The following is a 12,095-nucleotide window of genomic DNA, read 5'->3' on the forward strand; positions in this document are numbered from 1 at the left end:
AATACCTATTTATGCTTTTATTAAAATATAAATCACAATATCTAAAATATATGTAACAATTTCAAGCTTATAAAAATCGACTAAACAGAACCGGACTAAGATGGACTAGTTTCCCACCTGAAAACACAGACTAAAACTTAAAAATGCTCAGAATTTGATCATCGTACATAAAGTGTCAAATAACTCGTTGTCGAAAACTAACTTCAACGAGTTTTTAGCGGCCACTTTTGTCTCTGCAGAGGAGCTATTCCTATATCAGGACCTACTCCAAAAAATCCTACCAAACTTTAACCAACGAATCTCTCTCCATGAAGCTTTAAACGGGTTTTTGTGGCCCGCCCGGTATATTAGTATGATAAATTGGAAAAGTAAGTATAAAAAAGCAGTGACATTTTATAAATACGTAATAGCTTCTAAAAATATACTTTAAATTCGTTTCAAAAGATTTTTATTAAACTGCCGATTTCGGATCAAAAAGGAAATTACACCTTAACGAAAGGACGTTCTTGTTAAAATTAGGAAACGTTCCAATTCCGTGATTTAATAGAAAAAAAAATTCGTTTTAAATACATTTATCACAAATAATTATAAATGAAAGAATGTTACCTCACGGATTACCATACATATATCAAATTTCTTGCTTAAAATCACGTTTATAAATATAAATTAATTGAAATAAACCAATTACAACTACTCAATTTATTTTTAAATGTAATTCAAGTGGAATTGAATCGAGTTGAAAAAGTTTTATGAATAAAAACAGTGCTATTTGTTCATAATCCCTCGTAACTACGTTAGAAAACTACACAACTAGTTTCAAAGAATACCCTGTATATTAAAATAAACAGTAAACACTTTTGGATCACATTAAAATGAAGGAAAGTTTAAATCCAAGTTAAATAATGGGATTAAGCACCTTAAAGGAGGCTTTTGGTAACTTGTCAACGAGGTTTGTCATACATAATATGAAGGATCTACCTTCTTGTTTGTTTTAGAACTATTAAGCTGATATTCATTCATTTTTCAGACAATATCAGAAAAAACATCACGCAAGATATACAATTGTGTTAATATCTCGTATTAACCTCGTACAGTATCATTTTTCTAGAAATCTCTAACATGGAATTTCCATTAGTTCTCCATAGAAGCAAATAAGAATTATTATGACACTAATATCGTGATTTACGACGTGAATCTTGACAGATACAAGTGGATTTTCACAACAAAAAAAAAACTATTAAAAATCAAAAATCCAAAAATCGTGTAATTTGATATTTGAGTGATCGAAAAGTATCCCGTAATATTTTAAATGAAAGTTCATTGTAAATCTAAATGAAAAATTGGATTTTCCGGAAACATAACGTAATTCCGTTATACGTGTCACGATATCGAAAATTATACAACATCGGAAAACGTGAAAGCAATCAATGGTTTGAATGTTTCGAAATGTAAAAACGGAATGTAGTATTAATGAAAAGCTTTTTTTAATTGGGATAATTATTTTTTGACATTTGCCGTTATTATTGTTTAGATTATAATCGATTTTTCAATCGATTCATTCGAGATATACATTTTTATTATATTATAGAACAACTAGGTGTCAATATTGAATTACCACGTTTATTAATGATATAACTATGACGTTATTAAACCGGAAAGAAGCGGTTTCGACCAGTTTTTTAGCGTTTTTGTAGCTTTGTTGAACTTTTGAAATGTAAAAACGGAATGTAGTATCAATGAAAAGCTTTTTTAATTGAGATAATTATTTTTTGACATTTGCCGTTATTATTGTTTAGATTATAATCGATTTTTCAATCGATTCATTCGAGATATACATTTTTATTATATTATAGAACAACTAGGTGTCAATATTGAATTACCACGTTTATTAATGATATAACTATGACGTTATTAAACCGGAAAGAAGCGGTTTCGACCAGTTTTTTAGCGTTTTTGTAGCTTTGTTGAACTTTTGAAATGTAAAAACGGAATGTAGTATTAATGAAAAGCTTTTTTTAATTGAGATATTTATTTTTTGACATTTGCCGTTATTATTGTTTAGATTATAATCGATTTTTCAATCGATTCATTCGAGATATACATTTTTATTATATTATAGAACAACTAGGTGTCAATATTGAATTACCACGTTTATTAATGATATAACTATGACGTTATTAAACCGGAAAGAAGCGGTTTCGACCAGTTTTTTAGCGTTTTTGTAGCTTTGTTGAACTTTCGAAATGTAAAAACGGAATGTAGTATTAATGAAAAGCTTTTTTTAATTGAGATATTTATTTTTTGACATTTGCCGTTATTATTGTTTACATTATAATCGATTTTTCAATCGATTCATTCGAGATATTCATTTTTATTATATTATAGAACAACTAGGTGTCAATATTAAATTACCACGTTTATTAATGAGATAACTATGACGTTATTAAACCGGAAAGAAGCGGTTTCGACCAGTTTTTTAGCGTTTTTGTAGCTTTGTTGAACTTTCGAAATGTAAAAACGGAATGTAGTATTAATGAAAAGCTTTTTTTAATTGGGATAATTATTTTTTGACATTTGCCGTTATTATTGTTTAGATTATAATCGATTTTTCAATCGATTAATTCGAGAGATACATTTTTATTATATTATAGAACAACTAGGTGTCAATATTAAATTACCACGTTTATTAATGAGATAACTATGACGTTATTAAACCGGAAAGAAGCGGTTTCGACCAGTTTTTTAGCGTTTTTGTAGCTTTGTTGAACTTTCGAAATGTAAAAACGGAATGTAGTATTAATGAAAAGCTTTTTTTAATTGGGATAATTATTTTTTGACATTTGCCGTTATTATTGTTTAGATTATAATCGATTTTTCAATCGATTAATTCGAGAGATACATTTTTATTATATTATAGAACAACTAGGTGTCAATATTAAATTACCACGTTTATTAATGAGATAACTATGACGTTATTAAACCGGAAAGAAGCGGTTTCGACCAGTTTTTTAGCGTTTTTGTAGCTTTGTTGAACTTTTGAAATGTAAAAACGGAATGTAGTATTAATGAAAAGCTTTTTTTAATTGAGATATTTATTTTTTGACATTTGCCGTTATTATTGTTTAGATTATAATCGATTTTTCAATCGATTAATTCGAGAGATACATTTTTATTATATTATAGAACAACTAGGTGTCAATATTAAATTACCACGTTTATTAATGAGATAACTATGACGTTATTAAACCGGAAAGAAGCGGTTTCGACCAGTTTTTTAGCGTTTTTGTAGCTTTGTTGAACTTTTGAAATGTAAAAACGGAATGTAGTATTAATGAAAAGCTTTTTTTAATTGAGATATTTATTTTTTGACATTTGCCGTTATTATTGTTTAGATTATAATCGATTTTTCAATCGATTCATTCGAGATATACTTTTTTACATATTAAATTAACATTAACATATTAATGAGATAATTATGGCCGGAAAGAAGCGGTTTCAACCAGTTTTTTAACGTTTTTGTAGCTTTATTGAATTATTATTACGAAACAATTAATTTTGTTCGATATATAATGACGTTAGTCATAATTACGTGACGTTTATTTAAATATTTCAATATAATTTAAAAAAACTACCTTAGTTTTTAAAAATTTTAAATTTCAATCACCTACCTTGTGGTTTTAATGCTCCAAACATAATTAACAACAAACTTAAACAACCCATCGAAAAATTACGTTATTTCTAATAATTCCCCTTCCATTTTGTATCAGAAATGTAAAAATCCACAACGTAATGTTCGAAGTCGCGACCGTATGAATCTACCCCCGTTCAACTTTTCCTGTAACTGAAAATATCGTCGCAACGCCTTTTCGTCGAGATGCTGAAATTATGAAGCGCAAGCGTAGATGTTCGTCGCCGTTTTCCCAATCTTGGAATCAAACAAAGTCACTGCTTCTACGAATATAAAACTAAACAATAAATTCCTATAGAATGTTGGCGGTAATTAGAAATATTAAAAGAAAATAGTTGAAAGGAAAAGTTAATAGACATAAAAAAACTAATCGAGGAAGTCGGTTGCTTCGTTTTCTTGGGCTTGATGAGTCGTCTCAATCCCTGTAAGGTTTATGAAATATCTATGATAGATTTTTAGTTTTTTATTAACAAAGATGAAGATTTCTCTTCTACGTCAACTGAGAACTACAAACAGTATACGAAGATCACCAGAACTTGATCCAGTAGTATTCCGAAAGGAAATAACAATCTGTCTCCGAGAAAAAGATCTTTCTGACATCTAGCGGATATTATCAGACCTAGGACTTTATTATTGCAATGAAAAAAACGTGTCTTGATAGCAGATTCTAAAGCAGACGTGTCGAACTCAATTTTGCAGAGGGCCATACTATTATATTAAATTTTGAAGTCGTAGGTGTGCCAGATTGAAAATCAGGATCATTTTAACATTTTATTTATTTAAGATTCTATCATTCTCGACAAAAATAATAGGATATTTCCGCTTGTTGATAAGAGATGGTGATACTGGCGTTCTCTGCGATCGCGGGCCCAGGGGTCGGAACTGGCCCGCGGGCCGTATCTTTAGCATGACTGTTCTAGAGGTATGTCTGCCCGTCTTGTATGTCTTATAAATACTGCTCTATGTGGATTTATGTTGGTTAACTCGGATGAACATCTGTCGTGGTAGATTCTGCAAAACGAAGGCAGGCCCAGGTGTCGGAACTGGCCCGCGGGCCGTATCTTTAACGTGACTGTTCTAGACGTACATCTGCCCGTCGAATATGACTTGTAAATAATGCTCTATGTGGAATTATGTCGGTTAACTCGGATGAACATCTGTCGTGGTAGATTCTGCAAAACGAAGGCAGGCCCGGGGGTCGGAACTGGCCCGCGGGCCGTATCTTTAACGTGACTGTTCTAGAGGTATGTCTGCCCGTCTTGTATGTCTTATAAATACTGCTCTATGTGGAATTATGTCGGTTAACTCGGATGAACATCTGTCGTGGTAGATTCTGCAAAACGAAGGCAGGCCCGGGGGTCGGAACTGGCCCGCGGGCCGTATCTTTAACGTGACTGTTCTAGAGGTATGTCTGCCCGTCTTGTATGTCTTATAAATACTGCTCTATGTGGAATTATGTCGGTTAACTCGGATGAACATCTGTCGTGGTAGATTCTGCAAAACGAAGGCAGGCCCAGGGGTCGGAACTGGCCCGCGGGCCGTATCTTTAACGTGACTGTTCTAGACGTACGTCTGCCCGTCGAATATGACTTGTAAATACTACTCTATGTGGAATTATGTCGGTTAACTCGGATGAACATCTGTCGTGGTTGATTCTGCAAAACGAAGGCAGGCCCAGGGGTCGGAACTGGCCCGCGGGCCGTATCTTTAACGTGACTGTTCTAGACGTACGTCTGCCCGTCGAATATGACTTGTAAATAATGCTCTATGTGGAATTATGTCGGTTAACTCGGATGAACATCTGTCGTGGTAGATTCTGCAAAACGAAGGCAGGCCCAGGGGTCGGAACTGGCCCGCGGGCCGTATCTTTAACGTGACTGTTCTAGAAGTACGTCTGCCCGTCGAATATGACTTGTAAATACTGCTCTATGTGGAATTATGTCGGTTAACTCGGATGAACATCTGTCGTGGTAGATTCTGCAAAACGAAGGCAGGCCCGGGGGTCGGAACTGGCCCGCGGGCCGTATCTTTAACGTGACTGTTCTAGAGGTATGTCTGCCCGTCTTGTATGTCTTATAAATACTGCTCTATGTGGATTTATGTTGGTTAACTCGGATGAACATCTGTCGTGGTAGAATCTGCAAAACGAAGTCAGATCACCAACCAATTTCCTATGCTGGAAACTGTCCAAAATTCTGTTTTATTACGTTTAACGGATGGAGGATGTGGAAATACGATATCGTCGAGTTTATTTCAACATTTTCGCTTGTGGTATCGATTCAACTCCTTGTTTCTTTATACATATAAGAAAATCGAATTTTTTCGTTTATAAATGTACGAAGGAGGTAGCAAAGATACCAGTTTAGATATTTTTCGCAGTAATACCTATTTATAATAAAAGCAAAAAGTACTGAGTCGTTTTTATTTTTTTTTTTTTTCAATTTATACTAGAAAAATGTGACGTTATTTTAATCAGTTCTTTCGCGTGATGAATAATTTCCTATTTTCCGTGACCGACACATCGCTCTCGGAGATAAGGATGAAATGAATGGGGAAACTCGTCGAACTTAGAAAACCGCGGTTGCCTTTTAGCTGGTTATCTGGAAACTTGCCTACAATTTGAAGATTTAATTTCGGTTTTAAAATAAGAATAGTTGAGAAAAGTTAGAAAAATCACTTTCTATTCGGAAAATATGTTGACCCCTAATCATTTTCTCGAAATTCTGCAGTTAGGACATTCTATATCAGTGTTTTTCAGTTTTAACTCTTTCGTTTTTGATAATACGAAAAAACTCTGGATATCAAAATCGAAGGAATTTTTTTTGTTTTATAATATAATAAGAATATATTTCAAAAAAATTATTTTTAACCCTTCTTTTTTGGAAAATTCATCAAAAATTTAACTTCTAATTTATACAATAATTACAATTTTATTTATTTTATTTTATTTATACAATAATTAATTGATGTGAAAATTTAAAATGGCGGCCGCGTAAACTGAATGCTGAGCTTGGGTTCTAAAAAATATCGTATAACAAAAATTACTAATTTTGTTCCAGTTTAATTGTTAAAATAATATGTTAATCAAATTTTGTAATTTTTTTTATACTGTATAACAAACTAAAACGTTTTCTTCATCGAATAAATAAAACTGGATCTCGAAATTGTTAATAATAATAAAATGAATAGCTATTGAAAAATTAATGGGTAAAATCGGTGTAGAAGTACAATTTGTTGTACGGGCAAAAATGATAAAGATATCGTAGTTAAAAGTATCAAATTTCGAGGTTTTTAACAATTTTTGAAAAATTGTGTTAATTTTTTTTTGGAAATATTGTTCTATAAGCTAATAAAACATTAAATTACCTACCATTTTGCCACGATTTTCTTGTACGAGAGAAAATAAAAAAGATACCAGCGTAAAAATCCAAGATTTCTACATTTTTCGCCAATTGTTTAAAAATTAAATATTATTTTTTTTTTTTTTCGAAAACAGAGTGAAAGTCTCAATTTCAACATTTTTCGCCAATTTATTGAAAATTAAGTATTCAAAATGATTTTTTTCGGCAAAATTGTTTTATAGGCTTATAAAGCATAAAATTTTCTACAATTTTCATAGTTACAAGTTTTTTCTACGAGCATAGATAAAAATGATATCAGCATAGAAGTCCCAAATTGCGACATTTTTCGCAAATTTTTTAAAAATTCATTATTCAAAATGTTTTTTTTCTAAAATATTGTTTCAAAATCTTATAAAGCATAAAATTTCCTACTTTTTTCATTGGCACGATTCTTCCGTAAGAGCAAAAATAAAAAAGATATCAGAATACAAGTCCCAAATTTCGACATTTTTCGCCAATTTTTTGAAAATTCATTATTCAAAATGTTTTTTTTCTAAAATATTGTTTTAAAATCTTATAAAGCATAAAATTTCCTACTTTTTTCATTGGTACAATCCTTCCGTAAGAGCAAAAATAAAAAAGATATCAGAATACAAGTCCCAAATTTCGACATTTTTCGCCAATTTTTTGAAAATTCATTATTCAAAATGTTTTTTTTTTCTAAAATATTGTTTTAAAATCTTATAAAGCATAAAATTTCCTACTTTTTTCATTGGCACGATTCTTCCGTAAGAGCAAAAATAAAAAAGATATCAGAATACAAGTCCCAAATTTCGACATTTTTCGTCAATTTTTTGAAAATTCATTATTCAAAATGTTTTTTTTTCTAAAATAGTGTTTTAAAATCTTATAAAGCATAAAATTTCCTACTTTTTTCATTGGTACAATCCTTCCGTAAGAGCAAAAATAAAAAAGATATCAGAATACAAGTCCCAAATTTCGACATTTTTCGCCAATTCTTTGAAAATTCATTATTCAAAATGTTTTTTTTCTAAAATATTGTTTTAAAATCTTATAAAGCATAAAATTTCCTACTTTTTTCATTGGTACAATCCTTCCGTAAGAGCAAAAATAAAAAAGATATCAGAATACAAGTCCCAAATTTCGACATTTTTCGCCAATTTTTTGAAAATTCATTATTCAAAATGTTTTTTTTCTAAAATATTGTTTTAAAATCTTATAAAGCATAAAATTTCCTACTTTTTTCATTGGTACAATCCTTCCGTAAGAGCAAAAATAAAAAAGATATCAGAATACAAGTCCCAAATTTCGACATTTTTCGCCAATTTTTTGAAAATTCATTATTCAAAATGTTTTTTTTTCTAAAATATTGTTTTAAAATCTTATAAAGCATAAAATTTCCTACTTTTTTCATTGGTACAATCCTTCCGTAAGAGCAAAAATAAAAAAGATATCAGAATACAAGTCCCAAATTTCGACATTTTTCGCCAATTTTTTGAAAATTCATTATTCAAAATGTTTTTTTTCTAAAATATTGTTTTAAAATCTTATAAAGCATAAAATTTCCTACTTTTTTCATTGGTACAATCCTTCCGTAAGAGCAAAAATAAAAAAGATATCAGAATACAAGTCCCAAATTTCGACATTTTTCGCCAATTTTTTGAAAATTCATTATTCAAAATGTTTTTTTTCTAAAATATTGTTTTAAAATCTTATAAAGCATAAAATTTCCTACTTTTTTCATTGGTACAATCCTTCCGTAAGAGCAAAAATAAAAAAGATATCAGAATACAAGTCCCAAATTTCGACATTTTTCGCCAATTTTTTGAAAATTCATTATTCAAAATGTTTTTTTTCTAAAATATTGTTTTAAAATCTTATAAAGCATAAAATTTCCTACTTTTTTCATTGGTACAAGCCTTCCGTAAGAGCAAAAATAAAAAAGATATCAGAATACAAGTCCCAAATTTCGACATTTTTCGCCAATTTTTTGAAAATTCATTATTCAAAATGTTTTTTTTCTAAAATATTGTTTTAAAATCTTATAAAGCATAAAATTTCCTACTTTTTTCATTGGTACAATCCTTCCGTAAGAGCAAAAATAAAAAAGATATCAGAATACAAGTCCCAAATTTCGACATTTTTCGCCAATTTTTTGAAAATTCATTATTCAAAATGTTTTTTTTTTCTAAAATATTGTTTTAAAATCTTATAAAGCATAAAATTTCCTACTTTTTTCATTGGTACAATCCTTCCGTAAGAGCAAAAATAAAAAAGATATCAGAATACAAGTCCCAAATTTCGACATTTACGACAATTGTTTAAAAATTAAGTTTTCAAAATGATTTTTTTTCGGCAAAATTGTTTTATAGACCTGTAAAATATAAAATTTACTACCATTTTTATAAGTAGACGTTTTTTGTACGAGCAAAAATAAAAAAGATAAAAGCATGAAAGTCCCAAATTTCGATATTTTTCGCCAATTTTTGGAATATTATGTATTCAAAATAATTTCTTCCGAAAATAATGTTTTATGATTTTATAAAGCATACAATTTTCTACAATATTCATACGTACAAGTATTTTATACGATCAAAACAAAATAAAAAAGATATAAGCAGGAAAGTCCCAAACTTCGACTTTTCTCGTCAATTTTTGGAAAACTAAGTACTCAAATTTTTGTTCTTAGGAAGTAATGTTTTATAATCTTATAAAATATATTATTTCTACCATTTTTATACGCACAAGTTTTTTGTACGAGGAAAAATAAAAATGGTAAAAGCGTAAGAGTCCAAATTTCGATTTTTTTCGCCAATTTTTGGAAAATTAAGTACTCAAATTTATGTTTTTCGGAAATAATGTTTCATAATCTTATAAAATATAAAATTTCCCACAATTTTGATGTGTACAAGTTTTTTCTACGATCAAATATAATAATATATAAGCGTGAAAGGTCCAAATTTCGACATTTTTTGAAAAATTGAGTATTCAAAATTTATTTTCCGAAAATATTGTTTCATAATCTTATAGAGCTTGAAATTTCCTACAATTTTCATAACTACAATTTATTTATCAATGCAAAATAAAAATGATATCAACCGTAAAAGTTTTTTCGAATTCTCAAAAAAGTTAGTCTATCGATATTACTTTCCCAAACTATAACTATAGTCCAAATTCATCTATTTTATACAATAATTTGTTTTTTCACTCATATTTCTTAAAAAAAAATATTTATTTTCATTCCAGATACGATTACCACATTTATTGAAATAATTAAAACAGGAAACATTGGAAGTGGTAACCCAACGTAAATTTTTTTATATCATATTTAACCTTGAACTTAAGATATACGATGTATACAGTATGTCTTAGAAATCATTTTAAACATATAAGACTTTTAAACTGACACTTTTTTATCGAATTTTTGTTAATACGATACCATATTTCTCTAATAATAAAAAAAGTATTTCAATAAACGTGTTTTTATTGGGATTATAATTTTTCTCTTTGTCTCCTGAACGTTAGCTTTCCGGTTTTAAATCAAGTTGTAACCTCGACGGATTTAAATTCATTAAAATGAGTTTTGTCGTATAATCCCCATGTTATCACAATGGTTGAACAGGACAGTGGGGATTTGTGTTTCCATTTAGTCTCCAAAGGGCAAACAGAAACACAATATTGAACAGACAACTTGGTTTAGGTTGAAGCGTACGAAAACAAAAAAAAAGTTTTCCTTGTTCTGTTATTTCAATTAAATTAAAACCTCGGCGACCAGTATAAGTTTTTTTTTTATTTCTGAGAACATTCACAGACGTTTTGTTTTTCAATTAATTAGAGATACAGATTGTCCCAATTCTCAGACAAGTGTGTTGAATAGGATGCGCCGCGAAAAGTTTTGATCAAAAATAGACTTTGTTGTTTTCAATAAAACAGAATTTTATTTTATTTTAGAATCCTACACGAAATTTAACTATAATTTGTGTACAATGTCTTAAAATTGAAATATTTCGATTGTTTTTTTAAATTTTGAAAGTTCTTATTGAATAACGAAACTATAGGCGTGAAATTATAACCAATAAACAACAAACATTCCCCCATTAATTCCATGTATTCAATTCATTGATATTTCATACAGGGTGTTTTAAATTTAGCCGCCATCATGCACTTATAATTTGTTCTGTTTAAATGAAACACCCCGTATTTTATCAGTTCTTTCGCTGTATTTTATCAAACCAATTCGTTTTGTATCGATATTAACTATATCTAAATCCAACCGCTATTTAATTACGTTAATTAAAGCATAATAAGGTTTAAAGGGAAGACGCCAACTTTGAACCGCCATATCTTTTTAATTTTTTGTGATATAAATTTTTTTTAAAATCGTCATATTCAGTAAAAAAACTCTACAATTAATATTCAAAACTTTTTTTTGTATAATAAATATTGTTTCATTTATTTTTGTTTCAAATTTATTGAATTTACATTTTTAATTTAATCAATTATGACTTCACTCAATGAGTCGTGTGACTGACACGTAGATGGCGCTGTCATTGTCAAATTCATATGTCATTGGCGAAGTACCAACTTTCAAAAGACTGTGTGTAAAATGTCATGATATTTCGATTAGTCAGAAAAAAGTTAGAGCCATTTAAGTGAAGGTACTTTTTCTTTTTTTTAAAATATTGGATTCAAAACAATTTTTTGATGTAAAAGAATACTGTACAAGCACGCTCTGCTTCATCGACAAGAAGCATTTGTTATTGGTTTGCTGAATTTAAACGTGGTCGTACAGACACAGTTGATGGTAATCGTTCTAGTTGTCCAATTGACGAAATTTACTCCAGAAAATATCAAAAAAGTCCACAGTGAGATAACTGAGGCCTATTTTGAGGCATCGAGAAGTTAGAGAAACGTTGGAATATTCTCTAAGTAGATTTTTGACCAAAAAATGTGTTTTTCTTAGTTAGTTACACGATTTATTGAGTAATGTGTTATTTTCGTTTCAAATAAGCATTATATAAAGTTCAAACAATTTGGAAAATAAA

The 12,095-nt window shown here is 29.5% G+C and overlaps 1 protein-coding gene across 2 annotated transcripts in view; it reads right to left on the reverse strand.

The window, feature by feature from the left end:
• LOC130447604 (voltage-dependent calcium channel gamma-5 subunit) overlaps positions 1–12,095 on the reverse strand; it is a 98,955-nt gene that overhangs the window by 69,597 nt on the left and 17,263 nt on the right. The window contains exon 1 of one of the 2 annotated variants that reach the window (XM_056784633.1): positions 3,669–3,843. The exons of the other annotated variant lie outside the window; for it this stretch is intronic. The gene's annotated coding sequence lies outside the window, so the exon portion shown is untranslated. Of the gene's footprint in view, positions 1–3,668; positions 3,844–12,095 lie in introns of those variants that run through there. 2 annotated transcript variants of the gene reach the window in all.

The sequence above is a fragment of the Diorhabda sublineata genome, chromosome 1 (genome assembly GCF_026230105.1).
Source record: "Diorhabda sublineata isolate icDioSubl1.1 chromosome 1, icDioSubl1.1, whole genome shotgun sequence".
Classification (NCBI taxonomy): Eukaryota; Metazoa; Arthropoda; class Insecta; order Coleoptera; family Chrysomelidae; genus Diorhabda; species Diorhabda sublineata.